We start from the raw sequence: 18,313 nt of genomic DNA, 5'->3' as shown, positions 1-18,313 counted from the left end.
AAAGATGTGCATTATAACCTAAGGAAACACGTGTTGCAGGCCTGTTAGACTGTGTTCATTTTAGCTAAGTGCACTTTATAAACTGGCCACGTGCATATTACTTTATGAGAGACTATAAAATTATGATTATGGAGTTCAGATCTGACTGCAGAAAGACCCCATTGAAGGCGCACACGCAAGCTTGGATGACTTCCTCTTTATCCTGAGGGCTGGAGTGGTCCACAAACACTGAGGCTGTGTCCATCCTTCAATGTATGCAACCACAGGCTCCTGATGTTTGATCAGTCTGTGCTGCTGGTGCCATCTTCTCTGCTGTGATGTACTGGGGCTTAGGCTTCAAGGCAAAGGACCCCAACAGACTGAACAAACTCATCCAGAAAGCCCAGTCTGTTGATGGCTGTGAATTGGTTACCCTGGAGGAGGCGGTGGAGCAGAGGATGCTGACCAAACTGCTGGCTATCATGGACAACACCTCCCACCCCATCCATAAAACTGTGGACAATCGGAAGATGGATACAAACCCAGTGCTCCAAGGAACGTTACAGGAGGCCATTCCATCCCACTGCAATAAGACTTCTCAATGCATCTGCGTATGGCAGATCACAAAAGGGCTTTATGTTACGCCCACAGCCTCGGGGTCAAGATAGTGGCAGCGCTCTCCTTTCCCCTCCTTTCCCTTTCTCCCTAGGTGTGACACTGGAGGCGGCAGGTGGAATCCATTCCCAATCAGCAGGAGCTGTGCGTGAGCAGATGGGAGTGATCAAGTCAACTACGTCTTCACCCATATAAGCACCTGCCAGTTACCACTCGAGGCCGGACCGTTGAACAACCGACAGTTAGTTCTGAGTTCTTGTTATACTATAAACTGGATACTATACTATATGACTATATTCATCCAGTGACACATGAAAGTCTGCATGACTAGAACGTGAGACTTTTATCTCAGAAATGCCTCAGTGCAAATAAGAAACAGGTAACGCAGTGATCGTAATCATCACGTAACGTACCACAAGAGCGTTGCTGGAACAGATGGCTGTCTGGTTCTGCAGAGTCAGTGGTAATCCTTCCTGCCCTACTATTTGCCTTTTCTTTTTTGCACAGTTTGAGGTCAGCTGAAAGCCAGTGACCCACTGCGTTCTGCAGACGGTCATGTTTGGGGCTTATAGTTACACAGGGTTCGTAATAATATCAGACTATGGGAAAGAGTGAACACAACTGTTTGACAATCAGTGAATCTGGCCAGGTTCCTGAAGTAACATATCTCCAGGTATGTTCTCAGCTCACAGTCGTGTAGTTACAGTTGATAATCAGTCATTTATTTACATTAAGTCTACATCCTAATGGAATCTGTTAAATTTCAACGTAGTGGTCACATCCAGTGCATACATTCTGCACTGTATAGTACAAGCATTATTGTGACAGTAGTTCTATTTTGTGTGTGTGTGCGTGCGTGCGTGCGTGCGTGCGTGCGTGCGTGCGTGCGTGCGTGCGTGCGTGCGTGCGTGCGTGCGTGCGTGCGTGTGTGTAAAAGCAGCGCAAAGGTAAGATTAAACTGCCGGTATGGCACATGTGCGCCAGGAATACACATGGGCCAATATATAATTGTGGGGCTTTTTGTATCATAGTTGACATTTTTGCTGTTTTCAGGCCTAAAATCAACATGACCGCCTATAACCAAACACCACATGGCATTTTTAGACAAAGATTCTTCTAAATATTATATATAAAATTGAGGAAAATTGAAATTGAAAGTTATTTATAAAGATACTGTAATAAACCTGTTGACATGCCATAAATCCACACTTGACTCACACACTGCTTTATATTAAATAACTCAGAAAGCCTTGGAGTCTTGTCAGTCTTTCCTTCACAGCAGGAAATGACATCATGTGGGATAGGTCATGTGATCTGGAATTAACACACTTCCTCGAGAGGGGTTTTTGTAATGGGTAACTTAGTTGAAAGTGATTTCTCGGACACAGATACAATGTATTATTTTCCATATAAAATTTGATATATTGCCAAAAAGAAAATATCTGTCATGATTTTCTCAACTTATTAAAAAGAACACAATCAAAACCACTTTTGAATAAGCTAATTGTATTATTGTTTAGCTAATTAGAAGGTGGTTGTTATTAAATTCGGACAGTTATTTAGTTGACATTTTAGTGATATCCAGTTATTTTTTTAAGTGATTATTGTTTAAATAAATAATTATGGAATTTGTAAAGACATGATCATAATGAACATAAAAAACATTAGTTTTTTAGTTTTAATAACAATGTATGCAAGATACATCCCATGGACTTCAAAAGTCCCTCTATTACATATGGACCTGTGTGCTGTTTCTGACTCCTTAGATCCAATAATTTGAGCCTGCAACTTTGCAGAAAAATGGACGCTATGCAGATGCACTTGAAAGACATCCTCCAGCTGGTATACATGTTGCTATCAGTGTCATGGATCGACAAGGCACTGACACAGGGTGAGTTTAAGTATTGATTAATTACACAATGACAAATCAATCTATACGAACATGTGGCACCTAAATTAGGCTTTACCCTCTACCTACAGTGTGGTACCAATGTGCCAATAACAATACAATACACATAATATCAGCAGGAACTGTAATATTCTATAGATAACAGGCAGTTGTGCCTTTGTTGATCTGTCACAGGAAAATGCATGAAGCTGGTGCAGTGTCAGCAAACTCCAGTCAATAATTAGCAGCATTTTTAAAACAAATTATTAACTTTTTAGTCAGGAGAACACAGAAATATTTATTTATATATTTACACGGGATGCAGTGGATGTCTGTCAGTGTGTCTGTTTATTTAAAATGATTTATTATTGCATGCAAATAGGACTGAACGATTTGGGGAAAACATCTAATTGCAATGTTTGTCTCGCAGATATTGTGATTGCACCGAGCTGAGCTTCAGTTCAATGTTCGCTGTGTGAAAGCATGCGTCAAAACATGTGATGGAGCTTTTGAGATGCCATAAAATGTGTGTGACGGCTGCACAAGGAGGATGTAAACATATTGACACGGCGGTTTAAACCCTGGGCCAGACAGGCTCCAAAATGTACGAGTTGTGACTGTTCAATAATGCAACTGGGCTTATGTCAGTTAGAATACAGCCTGCAAATCTGAACCTATCTGCTTGAATCAAGTGAAATTCAATTACAGCATTAGTTCCAACTGTATCCATTCACATTTTTTTGGAACAATAAAATGCAACTTGTCTTATTTTGAAGAGATTCTATCTAGAAATCAATGGTTGCTTATAGTTCCAGGTATTTGGCGTATGCTTTCTCAAAATAACTTGCTTTTCCAACAAAATTGCTCACTTCTTTCTAAAAAAAAAATCTTACAAATTTAATAAGAAATGAAGAAACCGACAAAAAAGAATTACGTCTGTGGCAAATAAATCTATATAGCATTGCTCTGCATGTGCCATTCACAGAAATGATTTACTATGTGAAGGGTTTCCAAAGCCCTTGCATAATCTCGTGCACTACAGTACGAGATTAACACGAACGCCTGTAATCAACAACTACCTGAAGAAAAGGAAATGTTTTACAGCGCATATGTGACTGTACTTGACCTACTGTGTTTGTTCCAACACAATCAAGTGCTTTCATTGGTCTTTTCCCAGTTTTACATTAAAACATAGGGGTCATTCTGCCTCAGTTCACACCAACTGATGCCAGACCATCTTCAATCTGGCAAATTTTTTAAACAGTGGTGAATATTGATTGAGTTGACATGTGTAACATCCGGGGCCATAGGAAACATTACTTTTTGAGTTAAAAATTCTTAAAGAATGGTGGATTCTATCAACTTTGGCATTGTTTTCTTTGCAAAAACCTGTGTAAAAACGTTTGAAGTGCCATAACTGGAAAAATAATGTAGCTAGAGTCCTGAAACTAGATAGAATATTACAAACCACTTATATGATGGTGTAAATTCAGTCAAAACATTTCAGTGTTTACACTACCAGTCAAAAGTTTGGACACACCTTCTCTTTCCATGCTTTTTATTCATTTGTATTATTTTCTACATTGTAGATTATTACTTAAGATTAAGACTTTTAGTTTACAACATTATTCCATATGTATTCTTTTATAGTTTTGACATCTTCAGTATTAATCGGCAATGTATTAAATAATTAAATAAAAACCATTGAATGAGAAGTTGTGTCCAAACTTTCGCCTGGTAGTGTATGTCCACTCTGACATTCAACCAGCCATATGTTGTATAAAGGAATGTTTCACTTGGTGTTGCATGCATAAAATAAATCTAACTGAACATGGACGTGATGGCTTGTGGTACCCCTTTCATAAAATTGTTTGAAGCACTATGAGTTGGAAAACCATGATTTTTCTTTTAGCCCAGCAGAACTCTTCCAGTTGGTAGCACTACTGCAGTGGTTTCAGCTGTGATACCAACTCGGTGCAAATAACTGCAAAAAATACATCATTTTTTTGCCTCTGACTGGGACCATACTCAACATTTTTAAAGCTCCTACTGGTGCCAATCACTGGGGAAAAAAAATCAGCCTCTTACAGTGAACAATAAAGGGTTTATGGTTGGTGGAATATCGAAATGGACTTTTTATTTATTTATTTTTTACCAAATTTGCACCATTTGTATTATTCTCTCAAAGCAGGATTGTACCATTGAGGACAACATGTAAGTATCATTGAACCTGCAAAATTTTAGAACTGTCACTGCATAAGGCTGCTTATAGACTCTCAAATTAACTTACTTTTCCAACAAAACTGCTCACTCCTTACCAAGAAATTTAGTAAAAAATGAGTAAGTAGACAAAAAAAGAATTACTACCATTACAAATCACACAAAAAACCTCTGTAACGCTGCATATGGCACTTCCTTACCATACTTCTTATATCTTGATGCCAACTGTGACGATTAAAGTGAGCCAATTGATTAAATTCACATGGCTGTACTGCTGCCAGACTAAGAATGTTTGACAAATCTGTCTGACGAATTAAATTTCGGTTTGAAAATGCAGCTGTTACAAAATGTTTTTGCTACGGCCCCAAGTAATATGGATGGTTTCCCCTAATTGTGCACTTCTGATTAACTACCAATGAAAAAAAAGGGCTTGTGAAAGTGCAAACTTGCCATAATGACTCAAGAGGAGTTGGACGTTGTCCGCCATAATCTGAGGAGGGATGACATAACATCGCTTAAAAGATTTTGAGATGCAGATTAGAGATGAAAAAGTCATTACATTTAGTCCACATGGGTCTCATAGCTCAGCGTTGTCGTGGACCTTCTGAAAGTGCTGCTGCTCTTTCTAAGTGTCACTTCAGGAGGCTGACCAAAAACAACGACGGAAGAAAACCACCGTGTAGAACAGTAACTGTCAATTAGACAAATTATTTACACTGTGAACACTTATGTAATCTACTGTACAACAGACGAGAGGAACACATGCACTTGTAATCAGTAACTACGTGTTGGAAAAGGAGATTTGCTTTGCAGAGGAAACCTGACTGCACTTGACCCAGTGTGTCTGTTCAAACATAACAGTGCGATTACACAACATGTCCCCAGTGGTCTTTTTCCAGTTTTACATAAAAACATAAGAACACAGGGGCGCCTACTATGATCAAAACATTTTCTCAAATTTAGGCATAATATGTTGGAATAGTGTGGCTGCATTTACACCCTGAAATACACAATAATTTAACAAATGTTCCTGCTGGCAATTAACTTTTTTTTTTTTTTTTTTTTAAATAATTCAATGTAAAGCCTGCTGTCTAAAATTAGACCAGTTTCCAGAGCCCAGAGTATAAAATTCTTGAAAAAAAAATCTCAAAAGATCCTATCTTTCTCTACAGATATGCTCTTCTTCTCAATGTTTCTTTCAAAACTGCTAAATTCTAAGATGTTTTGTTTGAAAAATCCAGAAACTCTGAAGAAATCAGGAACTATAAAGCGAATAATCTTCTTCCAAACTGATCTAAAATACAGAAGAAGTTAGTGTCAGCCAAAACATCGACTTGATTATCTGGCGACTAACATTCTACAGAATAACGCATCAGTTTACTATTAGAATACATTATTCTATCACTTGATGAAGATAATTTCTTAGGTTGTACCCTTTTTCAGTATTTACATAAATTGCTTCCCTGATTTCGGTATTGAGACGCACAATGATGGCTCCTGTTTTGACACTACCCAAGCAGAAAACAACATCTGCCTGTTTATCTATTAAAACACCAACCCCAGCAGAATCCGTGAACAGGTAACAGATTATTTTGGAATCATTAACAGTTACATTTTGAAATGATTAAGGCTAATCTTAACTGTTTTAAGATATGAAAAAGCTGGACATTTGACTCTGTCCTGCTGTTTGTAAATCCCAACACATCCTCATGTCTGCCGTAAGATTGTCCTGGAAAAGCCTGACCTAAAACTGGAGCAGAACTGCATTGATTTCCATTATGCAAAGCGTTTGTTTAAACGTTTACTCAGCCTGTCTGTACATATATCAAAAGATTAGGAAGCTGCTGCAGATTGACTGGGGCAGCTTTATGTGTCCCATTTTGGAAAACATGTTGCCTGATTGTTTGAAAACTAGTGCAAAACGCCATACTCATGTTCAGTTATGAAGACTGTACCTGTTGAATTTTAGTCAAATTTGAAGCTTTTAGTTTTATAAATATCTTCTATAGCTGAGTGTTGCAAACTAGCATTTACTTTAAACACTAATTGCACTGGACAGCTGGTTTTAGTTTATCTGAGTACGCTGCTACATATCAAATCACAAAGTATTCACTGAACAACACAAGCTTCAATATGGCCTTTTGGGCCCCAAGAGGTTGCATCTAGCATTTATGTTTTGTCAGTATTTCAAGCTTTCAGTGGAAAACTAGAGTGCCCCACATGAACACCAAACAGCCATATTATTAAAACCATTTGCCTAATATTATATAGGTCCCCCTTTTGACACTAAAACAGCTCTGACCAGTTGAGGTACTGACTCCACGATGCCTTTGAAAAGGCACCAGGACTTTGGCAGTCAAACTGTGGGTTGAGCAGTTTGGTCTCTGTGGATCAGGCTTGTTCCCATCAGGCCTGGCATTGGTTGTGTTCCTTGAGTCATTTTGAGCCGCTTCTACATGGTAGGTGTCAAAGTTACATCCAAATGAATGTCAGAAAGCAAGGTTCCCCAGCAGAGCGTCGCATTGCAACAAGTTTGTCGGTAGTAAAATTTCATTTGTACATTGATGAATTACATCAGTCTGGCCCTGATGTTTAGTCAGGATCATAATAGGCCAGATTCTGAGTAGCTTTTTCTCTATTTTGCCATAATATGTGATTATGTTGTGACCAGCAGCAAGCACCAACTTCTCACACGTTGTGAGGACTCCTCAGCTGAGGAGTTTGTGTCGTCTTCATGAGAAAAGCAGCTGGGTCAATATATAATTGCAGGACTTTATGTAACATAGTTGACAGGTATCATAGTTGACGTTTTTGCTGTTTTCAGGCCTAAAATCAACATGGCCACCTATAACCAAACACCACATGGTATTTTTACACCAAGATTCTTCTAAATATTATATATACAATTGAGTAAAATTAAAATTGAAAGTTACTTATAAAGATATTGTAGTAAACCTGTTGACATGCCATAAATCCACACTTGACTCACACACTACTTTGTATTAAATAACTCAGAAAGCCTTGGAGTCTTGCCAGTCTTTTCTTCAGGAGGAAATGACATCATGTGGAGCAGGTCATGTGATCTGGAATTAACACACTTCCTTGAGAGGTGTTTTTGTAATGGACAACTTAGTTGAAAGTGATTTCCCAGACACAGATGCAATTAGTTATTTTCCATATAAAATGTCATATATTGCCAAAAAGAAATATCTGTCATGACTATCTCAACTTAGAGTTTTTCTCTATTGATAAGACACTGTTCCCGAAAAATAGCACACATTTCCCAAGACACTGCACACTATTTTCTTTATTAGGACACAATTCACAAAGCACTGCACACTTGTGTCAAAAGCGTACTTTATTGTAAAATTTTGAACTTTGTTTTCAAAATTAAGACACACGAAGCAAAAGTAGGACACTGCACTGCTAAATACAAAAGACTCTTCTCACTGTGTTTTCACATGAAGTGTAAAAAAACTATACAGTTCTCAAAAATGACAACTTAAACACAAATGCATCCTATAAATGAATCAGAGGGGCCATTGTAGTGCTTGACTGTACATTATAAAATAAAAATGTTAGACAAAAAATACAGCACTGTATTGCACACAGTACAGTATGCACGTCTGCATCAGTTCTTTCAGCCTGGTCAGACCTCAGGACCTCATCAACATCACAAGCTATGTTTTCTCTGGACAGAAAGACCTAGTGTGTCTGATCCAGCCTGACATGCATCAACAGAAACATCACCACATGCCAAGACCTCTGATTGATAGAGATTTTCCCAAAGTATGGCTGCTGCTCATATACCTTCCACCTCCATGTAGACAAGAATTCTTTTATAGGATTCAGAAAGGGAGAATATGGTGGCAGAAAAACCACAATAGCTTGAGGGTTCATATTGAACCGTTACCGAATCAATAGTCCTCTGTGAAAGCTAACATTGTCCCAAACAACAACAAAAACAGTGTCTTCTTGCCAAATGCCCTGTTGCACCTGTGTCAGTCGGCCCTCTAAGTCCATCTAGGAAAGTCAACAAATGCTGGGTGTTCTATGGGTCCAGAACTGCATGGAGGTCAGTTACTCCAAGATTGCTTCTTGCAGCACAGAGTGTTATGTTGCCCCCACGCTGACCTGGACGTTGACTATAGCCCATTGTCCAATGATGTTTCTCCCTCTTCTCCTCCTCTTGGCCAGGTTGAAACCAGCCTCATCCACATAGATGTATTCATGTGTATCATCAGAATCCAAGTGAAAAACTCTCTGGAACACACACCAAACAGAGAAAAAGTCAGTCATGTACACTTTCTGTAATTTTACCAGCACTTGTGAACCAGAATTATGCATTAGATTTTTTACAGTATTCTCCGAACATTTCTGACTGCTTGTATTGTTACAGTATAGACATGTCACTGAGGTGACAAACAACATTTACATACCATGTAAAGTGTTCCAGGACCAGGTGCATGGGCAGGTCCAGGTTCTGGTTCTGGTTCTGGCCGTGGTCTGGGTCGTCCACATCCTCTTCTTCCAACATGACCTCTTGCTCCTCTGACATCCATCCTGAACAGCTAATTCTGTTTCCCAGCAGGTTTTATAGTGTTCAGTTCATTGGCAACAGTGTTTTCAGTTTTGACCTGTTGTGTATTAATTGTGACAGCAGTGTTGGAACAGTGTCCCAGTTCTGCTTCCTAGTGTTCACTGTTTGAAAAATGTGTGCTATGAGTGAAAAAGTGTGTTCAAATGAGCAAAAAACGTGTTCAGTCTTTTGCAAAAAGAGTGCAAGAGTTTTGGAAACTGTGTGCAAACCATGAATAGTGTCCAAAATTTTGACAGCAGAGTCCTGTTTTTGAGAAATGTGTGTAGCCAGTTGGTGGCTGAGTGCAGTGAATGGAATTTAGCGCCTTATCAATTGAGAAAAACTGTAATAAAAAGAACACAATCAAAACTATTTTTGAATAAGATCATTTTACTATTGTTTAGCTGATTAGAAGGTGGTTATTATGAAATTGGGACAGTTACTTAGTTGACATTTTAGTGATATCCAGTCATTTTTTATTAATAAGTGATTGTTTCCATAATAAATAATTACGGAATTTGTAAAGACATGATCATAATGAACATAAAACAGTTTTTTGTTTACTTTTAATAAAAATGTATGCAAGGTATATCCCATGGACTTCCTTCAACTATATGTTGACCCAGCTGTACTGTGTGAAGGACAGATGCTATTACAAGTTTGTGTTTTATGTTTAGTCTTGGTCAGACCGCTGAACACGAGCCTGGGGTCAGAGCTCTGCCCTCTCTGCTGGAATATTCATTCCACAGATCTCTTCTTTATTATTCAACGTTACTCCTTGCATTCTTTAATAAATTACAAGGACAAATTTTGTTGCACTATGACTGTTTTTTCCACATTTTCCACAACAAAGATGATCAGTGTTATTAACTTCACCCATCACTGCTTTTAATGTTGTGGCTGATCTGTGCAGCTTTTTCTTTCAGGGTTTATAATAAACTTCAATAAACTACCCAACAGTGATATGCACAAAATGCATTTTTCACAGCATCCCCACCTTGTACATGAGCTGCTAACTTATTGTACACATTTACATCACAGCATGACCAATTACCTTCTTTTAAACCATGACGTGTTAATATATAATGTACAGCACTGAACATCCAAATATCTCATCCCCAACTGAGCGTTCCCATACCGGTCATATTATTTTCACTCAGCAGACCCCTCTTCACCTGACAAACTGTGGCTCGGTTTAATATTTTAACACAGAACTACAGGTCCTGTTTACTCTTTCATAAGTGGTACGTTTACCCAATAAGCGTCTCTGTAACATTCCATTCTTTGCAGATTATGTGGAAAGGACTGAGCTTTGGTCCTTATATACATCACCTATTTGACTGCAGTCCCAGTCATTCGTGCTCCTGGTGTTCACGAACTACATTCAGTGACTTTTACTACGTGACACAAACACGTTATAAAAAATACATAATTTTTGTTTTAAAGAACAGATTAATGTTGGCACATCTTTTTAATAAAGTTACCTTAATAAATGTTGTAAAACATGTAAATGATGACTTCTTAAAAAACCCTGAACTTGTGTTTTTTCTTTCTTTGTGGTATTAATGCTACAAAATTTATATAACTTAATAAATTGTTTTCTTGATCTTCTGCAGCCCTTGGATTTTTCACAACCTAACACTTGATCAATAGTAAATCATTTAATTATAATTAATATATCAAGCAGTCAAAATAATTGTTCCTTTAAAAAGATATGTATTGTTTTTATTTTATTGCCATATTTGTTCTTTGTATGGTAAAGCTAGGCACGAACACACTACAGCCCAAAAATCTGGAAGCAACTTCAAGTTTCTGTTCACAATGTCTTTCTTAAAAAGCTAAAAAAAATGATAAAAACCTGTCTGAATTCTATGGATTTTGGGATGTATTTACTGCATTATCAGATTTTGCTTTCACCGATATGTACCATTGTCCTCAATTTACGTTTAGGTATACACTGACGTTACCAGACAATTGTTGAATAAATGTTAACAAAAGACAAGAAGGGCTTAGTTTTAGAGTTGAGAAGAGTCAGTGCAAAAGTAACAAAACAAAACAGTTTGCATTATTCACTTTAGCTGTTTGGCTTTTGAGCGTTTGCATACAAAAATCCCAATGATCTCAACTGTGTCCATAGCTCTATAGCTACCACATAAATGGCTAAAAAGAAACAGCTGAGTCTAAAAACAAGAGTACAGGTACAAATACCTGATAATTATAGTAAAAATGTACTCTGATGAGTGACTTTTTATATCATGTTTACTTTGTTGCAAAGTACACCAATGAAACTAAGATCTTTTTTGATCATTTCTGGATCGTGCTTCCAAATTTTTGGATTGTAGTGTATGTACAAAAATAGTCATGCTAGAAGAAAAAAAAACAAACAATGATGGCGGTAATGACGATTCACTGATGATTCGTCTATTCGTCTTGGCTGGCCGACTGCATCACCATCATGCAAAGTCAACCACAATGCAGCATGACTACTAATGCTGTATTAACCTACAAACCATCCACAGAGGCCAGACACTGATTGTGAAGGGGTGGGCTAGATATGAATTTGCTGCGAGCCCGAGTCAGTCTGATTACTGTCGCAGTCCATTTTCGTTTCAGTGGGAAACAATCTGATGAACATAATCCACCCACACACTGGCCTCCAGGGCCACACCGGGCAATGCACTGGATGTGACCTTTTACTGACATATTTTGACTTCCGTTTCTATTTGTAAACGTATTTTTGTCAATGAATATTATTCTTCTTTAAGGTTATTGTCCCTGTGTTGCCTCCTTCCTGTTGAGACTGACAAAGAATCTTTCTTAACCGTCTCCTGTGTTTTCTGTTTCCTCCTGGAATAACCAGGTTCTTGCTCAGCACTCCTGTCTTTTTAAATAAAAGGCTGTGCTTGGGAATAGCTTAAATAATTAAACACATGAGGCAAAATAGTGGGACATTTCTCTTTTAAAGTAAAGATTTTCTCAGCATTTGGTACTTAACACGCAATGCACTATTTTACAGGCTTCAAAATGAGCTTGAGCAACCCTTAGAGGCTGTACTTTAATTTATGATCTTAATCGCTTAAACATAATAGCTCTCATTAGACATAGTGTGCAAAATGACAGCAATACACAGTACAGCACTTAATAGATCCTCTAAACTTTAGAAATAGTCCGGAGGGTATGAACCATTAACTGATTAAATGCATGTTTCTGTTGCATCAGAGGCTGGACTGCTATAAAAGTAAAAAAAAAATCTTCATAAAGCATGAATAAAAAAAGATGAAGAATACAAGATGAACTTTAAAACTCCCTCACATCCTTGCAGACTCAATCAATCAATCAATCAATCAATCAATCCTTTAACATCAAACTTAGCAATGATGTGAAAAGTCCCACATTATGACGAAACATACTTCACCAACAGCCACCGTAAACAGCATCTTTCCGAAGGCAACACCATCGGTAAACATCAGTGCAAGATCTACTGCAGGGAAACAGACACTATATCAAACAGAATAAAATGTTAGAGAACCCGTACCTGAAGCAACTTTCCCGTTAGCTGTCAGAACAAACTCCGACAAACCCTGCAGCGTATCGGCAGCGTCTTAGATCAGATATGACACTGTCTGACATAACCGGGGACCCTTTTATGGGCTCCGAAAAAATCTGACAGACCAACGCAAGTTAATGAAAGTGCTTTTCTCATGCCAGGAAGGGTTTAACCAACCGGATCTTGTAAAAGCTGTTTACAGCACTGCTCTTAGAACTAGTGAGCAGGTCAACGAGATCACACATCCCCTAAATTATAATTCAAAGAAACATTTACACACTGGATTCGAACCATCATCACCTCGACAGTTTGGGCATCAAGAGAGCAGAAGAGGACGCTAATGGAACAAATACACTTGGTGCACTTATTTCTTTAATCCTCTTATAGCATTTGCGCTAAATATAGTTTCTTTTTTGAATATCTGATGCAGGCCTTGGTGGGGAAATGAGGCCCACCTTTAACTGCAATGCTGGTATTCAAAACCTCTTTCTCAGGCCGATGTCTATGTGTCTAGAGAGTTTCTTTATAATGCGCAGTACCAGAGCGGCTTTATTGCTTCTTACAGCACAGAAACCAACCACTTTGAGTTGGCTAGACAGGCCTGCCTTAGAGATTCCTGCTTTCATGCGCCAGAGCTCGATGGTATTGAGTCTGTGGCACAGAAAATGGCCAGAAATTACATTTGAAACACTCAGACGCAACATTTGCAAACCAGCGCCTACTTATTCCAGAGACATGCAGCAGCATTAATGTTCATTTGTCATCATGTTACTACTGCATCAAACAAATATAACAAAATACACTTGTTTTTTAGCTCTGTTTCGGTTCCCACCAACTTTGCTGTAAATGTAAGTCTCTAAATCTTCTGCTATGTTCACAAACAAGCCATTAACTTTGTCTGCCTGCTATTACTGATGCTGCAGAGGGAACACACAGTGGGTTCACAGCTTCAAGCTTGAAAACAGCCGGGACAGAAGAACTCAAAGCTGGCAGGCACTCAGGGACCAATATATTATCACCTTGTTAACTTGGTATGCCAAATGAGATTGCCTACTTCCAAATCCAGCTGATTCTTAGGAATGTTGGTGCTTGTGGCCGCTTGGGAAATTGTAGTCCAATATTCACCTTTCTCTTTTTGCTCTGTTTTAGTAAAATTTTCCATTGTTTAGCCGCTTGCTCGACCCGCTACAGTATTCGCTAACGCTATTTGGAGCTGAACAAGTGGCACACAGCGGGTTTTATTAGAGCTTTTTAGAGCTGCAAGGTTTGATCAGAGCAGCAGGATTGAATCATGGACTAAATATGCTGTACATAAAATAAGCTAAAATACAAGAACCTTCATGTCGCTGCAGAGTTCAACGGATATTATCTTGGGGTTGCCAGAGAGAAAATGGGTCATCCGGCTCAACAGAGTGTCTGTCTATATTGCATCATTGGTTACTGTTTGCTTACTGTAACAGTGTACATGCTCTCTGTTAAAGCCAACCAATAGAACATCCCATTCTTGCGGTTACTTAATCATCCATGGTGAACTCACCCGACACACAGCGCTCCAACTGTTTTTCTTTTAATGTATTGACTGTTCGGATATCGCTTGTTTAAAGATTCACTAACACGTATTTGTTATCGACAACCAAAGGACTCCTCATTCTGTTCTGAGTGTGAGCATGCTTGCGTGCACCACAGCGTTGGCATATCAATATGAGCTTGCCTGCACTAAATACTACAACATGAAGCACACTGGCACCATGACCCACTTTTGACTCCTCAGACATTAAATTCGGGTGTCAGTGCTGGATTTTCCAGACACAGACTATCAGAATAGCATTAGAAACAGAAGCCTTACTGCTGCCTGTCAGCTTTAGTCTGAAAGCTTTAGTAAGGCCTCACAGTAAAAAAACAAAAAATTCAGACACAAAAAAGGGATTGGTGGATGCTTTAAATGTGGATTTTGGATTTTTTGATCGATTTCCAGTCTTTAATGATCATTTTGACTGTTGCTGCAATTAAATTTTATACGTCATAGGAGAGATTTTCAGCAAACTTGCACTTCGCATCAATATTAGGCATTTTGGCATTTAGAAATGGCATTCTTGCATTCATTTGGGAACCCGTAACAAGACTAAATGCATTACAGCTTAGAAACAAGAGTCTTTCATTCAGAAAATACACCTTTAAACCTGGAGCCATCCTTTCATCCATTTATTCCGCTTGTCATGGGTCAGGTCGCGGTCTTTCAACCTGGAGCCAGCATTTTCTAATTCAGGAGCTACCATCTGCCATTTCCTATGCAGTCAGACTACTGTGCAAATTGTGCTTTGCCTTGGGTTGGGGCTAAAATTAGGCAAGAAAAATAAGATTTGGCAGCTTTTGAAGATTATATTTGGAGTTTCAGGAAGCCCCTCTGTGAGATGTAGTTAATTAGCTTACGGAAAAATAAGAAATCCTTTTGTTTTGTAGTGGACACCATACGAAGCAAGTAGAGGAAATTTACATGTTCAGTTATTCAAATTGGATGCCTCTGATTTAATTCCACCACAATCGCAGTATTGACAGGTGACAAAAATCACAAAAACCTGCACCAACCTTTGTCTTAAACCTAACTGATAAATTTCCAGTCTGATTTTATTAATAAAGATGAATGTTGTCTACAACTGTGAACTCACATGTAGAACAGGAATCCAAAATTTTCCGTAATGCCAGATCTAGACAGACGGTTCTGCTTCATGATTTCATGTCCACGTGTTTGTAGCTGCTCAACCAACTGTCACTTATTTGGTTTTACCTTGTTTCATCAAGCAAAATCTTCATTTCAGGACTTTTTTCCCCCTTTAAATCCAAGTTATGCAATCCTGTCTGCAAAAGTTAGCCAGACTAATGCCAGTGTTGCCCCAACGTCAGTGAGCAACTTAAGTTCAATCAGTCTGGGATGCGACTGTGACATAAGCAGGGTGACAGTGTCATCACATTTACTGGGAGACGCAGCACTTTCCTGCTTGTTTTTTGGATTATGTTTTAGTTCAGTCCCAAAAATGACTTCTAATCCATCTGCCTGAGGTCAAAAATACCAACCCAGAGTATGAGTAGTGCTCTGCTAATGCTAGAAATAGTCTAGGAAGTGCACCAAAAATGGTCAATGCTGACATCTGCTCCATGGTTTGCATGTCATTTCAATCAGTAAACTACATTTTTCAAGCAAACTATATCTCTAAAACCATAAATTCATTGTTTTAATAGGATTTGGGAAATTATTTGCCAGAATATGAAACATGCCTAGTAGTGTGCCTCCTTAATTGACTCGTTAAAATCCTTTTTACCTTTCTTTTGCTGTATGCTGCCAGTCATGATTAATGGTATTAAATTATGTAGTGATTCATAAAAAATCCTGCTGTCATAATACATTATGTATGACGTGAGATGGTTGCTGTGGATGTCATGATGCTTTTCGGTTAAGGTGCTGAAGTTCTGAAGCAGTGTGCTTTTGCAGTTGTGCAGAGCTAAATTCAATTTAAATTCTTTATGCAACAATGTGAATGTGAGATGAAGAGTTGCACGAGAAGAACACTCAATTGCAGCTAGAATCGGCAATGAATATAACATTGTCATCTCTGTGCAAGTGGCCCTGAAAAGAACAAACTTAACAAATTTACATTGTTAACATGTCAGTCCCAACCAAAAGGCAGATGAATCACACTGCCTGGCTTTCTCAGCTCCATTACTGTGACAGCTGAGCCCACATTCAGATCATTTCTAACTTTATTATCCTCTTGCTATATTTTTGCCCAATCAATATGTGCTATTGGATGGAATCTCGGAATTCCAATACAATCCATAAACAATTAACTCGTGGCCAGTCAGTAACCTGCATCTGAGCTGACCCTGAAACAATAGTGTGACAAATGCCTTCCCAGCCTGTTAAACCAGGCCAGTGGAACAGCCTGAGGGAGCTGCAGGCTCCAGACCAGAGCCACAGTCTGAAGGCCTTCCCCATCCACTTGCAGCATCACTGCCGCATCCTTTCAAAACACGGCTAGTGATGTGCAGCGATGTGTCAGGCAGGAAAATGCACACAGAGATCAGCACACAAACACAGAAGTCGATGCGCATCTGGCTCAACCTGCTGCTCGAGCAGGAACAGCTGGAATCTCCGTCCCCACCACAAAGCACACCTCGCCACCTAAAGCCTCCCAGCTGCAGGAGGAGACGGACACAAGATGCTTTATGCAGCGTGAGCATCCGTCGTGTGAGGAGGCTCTGGATCCTCAGCCTCTACCCCCGTCATCTTTAAAGGGCTTGCTGGTGTAGGCCGAGCTCTGCCACTTCCGACATGCGAGCTAAAGCGAAGCTACGCGACCAAATAAGACACGTTGGCTGGATTTGTGTTACGCGTAACGATAGTAGGATCTACTGCCGGAGTGTTGCCTTCCTCAAAGTGGAATAAAAACGAATCTCGCTCTGCTACATGGATGATCAATCTGACGGAAACCAGCAGGCCCGCTAGTCCCAGTAACTCCCAGTTCAGACGGTGATCAAGCCAGCAGCAGGCCGTTTTACGCACGGATTTCGGTGCCTTACCTCGTAACGGATTCTCATAATGTGTGAAGTCCTAATCTGTGTGAAACCGTGTCCATGGCATTCTCCCCCCTCTTTTTTCTTCCAAAAAAGATTCGCCTCCTCCGCTATGATCTGAGCATCAGCAGCAGCCGTACAATGAAGCAGTGATGGCCGGTGGTGATGATGCTGGGAGCCCCGCCCTCCTCTCCATGCAGTCGGAATGAGCTCACTGATTTCCAGGCCAGCCGGCTCCAGTACCGCTGCAGTCCACCAGCACACAGCAGAACATCTCATCCACACTCAGCTGCATGGCCTTGTGATGAGGTTTCCTTCTGTTTTCTCCTCCATGCAGATCCTGTCAGAGCTGCACACAGGACCAGGGGGGCGCAACAGCACTCGTGTCAGCTGGATCTTCTTGCAGTGCCTTCAGGCTTATGTGAAGGTTTTAATAGTGTTTCAGATCTAGTTATGACTTCCACAGCTGCCCTTTACTGCCACATATCTTGGACAATGGGAAGTGGAAACACTTCAGCCAGTCTTCTCATGCTTTGATGCTTCATTGCCAGATCCTTAGTCAGATGCTTTGGGAAGCTTACAGCTATCAGGCTCTGGAACATGTTGCAATTCATGTCAGATTTTAACCTGCTTTAAATAGCCTAAGGATTTTATGTTTTCACTAAATGCATAAATGCATCTAACAGTGCCTTAACGTTTTAAAAACGGTACTTTTAAAAAAAAAATTTACAGTTTCCTGCAGGGTTTGGATTTGCATCTTTTCACTCCAAAAATGCATGAAATATGCAATTTGCATACAACTGAACCTGCAGAGGCCACGCCAGCGCAACACATTTTAACCCAGTTAGATGATTGTCAGTGTAACAGCTTCAAAATGTTCCTTCAACAACCATGTTTTAACTGTAACTGATTAAAC

The 18,313-nt window shown here is 39.4% G+C and overlaps 1 protein-coding gene across 3 annotated transcripts in view; it reads right to left on the bottom strand.

Annotated features, from left to right (window-relative positions):
- Positions 1–17,714, bottom strand: part of jakmip2 (janus kinase and microtubule interacting protein 2) — a 45,685-nt gene extending 27,971 nt beyond the window's left edge. The window contains exon 1 of one of the 3 annotated variants that reach the window (XM_055017476.1): positions 17,404–17,714. The gene's annotated coding sequence lies outside the window, so the exon portion shown is untranslated. Of the gene's footprint in view, positions 1–12,816; positions 12,932–17,403 lie in introns of those variants that run through there. The other 2 variants (XM_055017478.1, XM_055017477.1) reach the window with 2 other exon arrangements.
- Positions 17,715–18,313: the final 599 nt, after the last annotated feature.

The sequence above is a fragment of the Amphiprion ocellaris genome, chromosome 14 (genome assembly GCF_022539595.1).
Source record: "Amphiprion ocellaris isolate individual 3 ecotype Okinawa chromosome 14, ASM2253959v1, whole genome shotgun sequence".
Taxonomy (NCBI): Eukaryota; Metazoa; Chordata; class Actinopteri; family Pomacentridae; genus Amphiprion; species Amphiprion ocellaris.
This window is presented reverse-complemented; position numbering and strand designations above follow the sequence as displayed.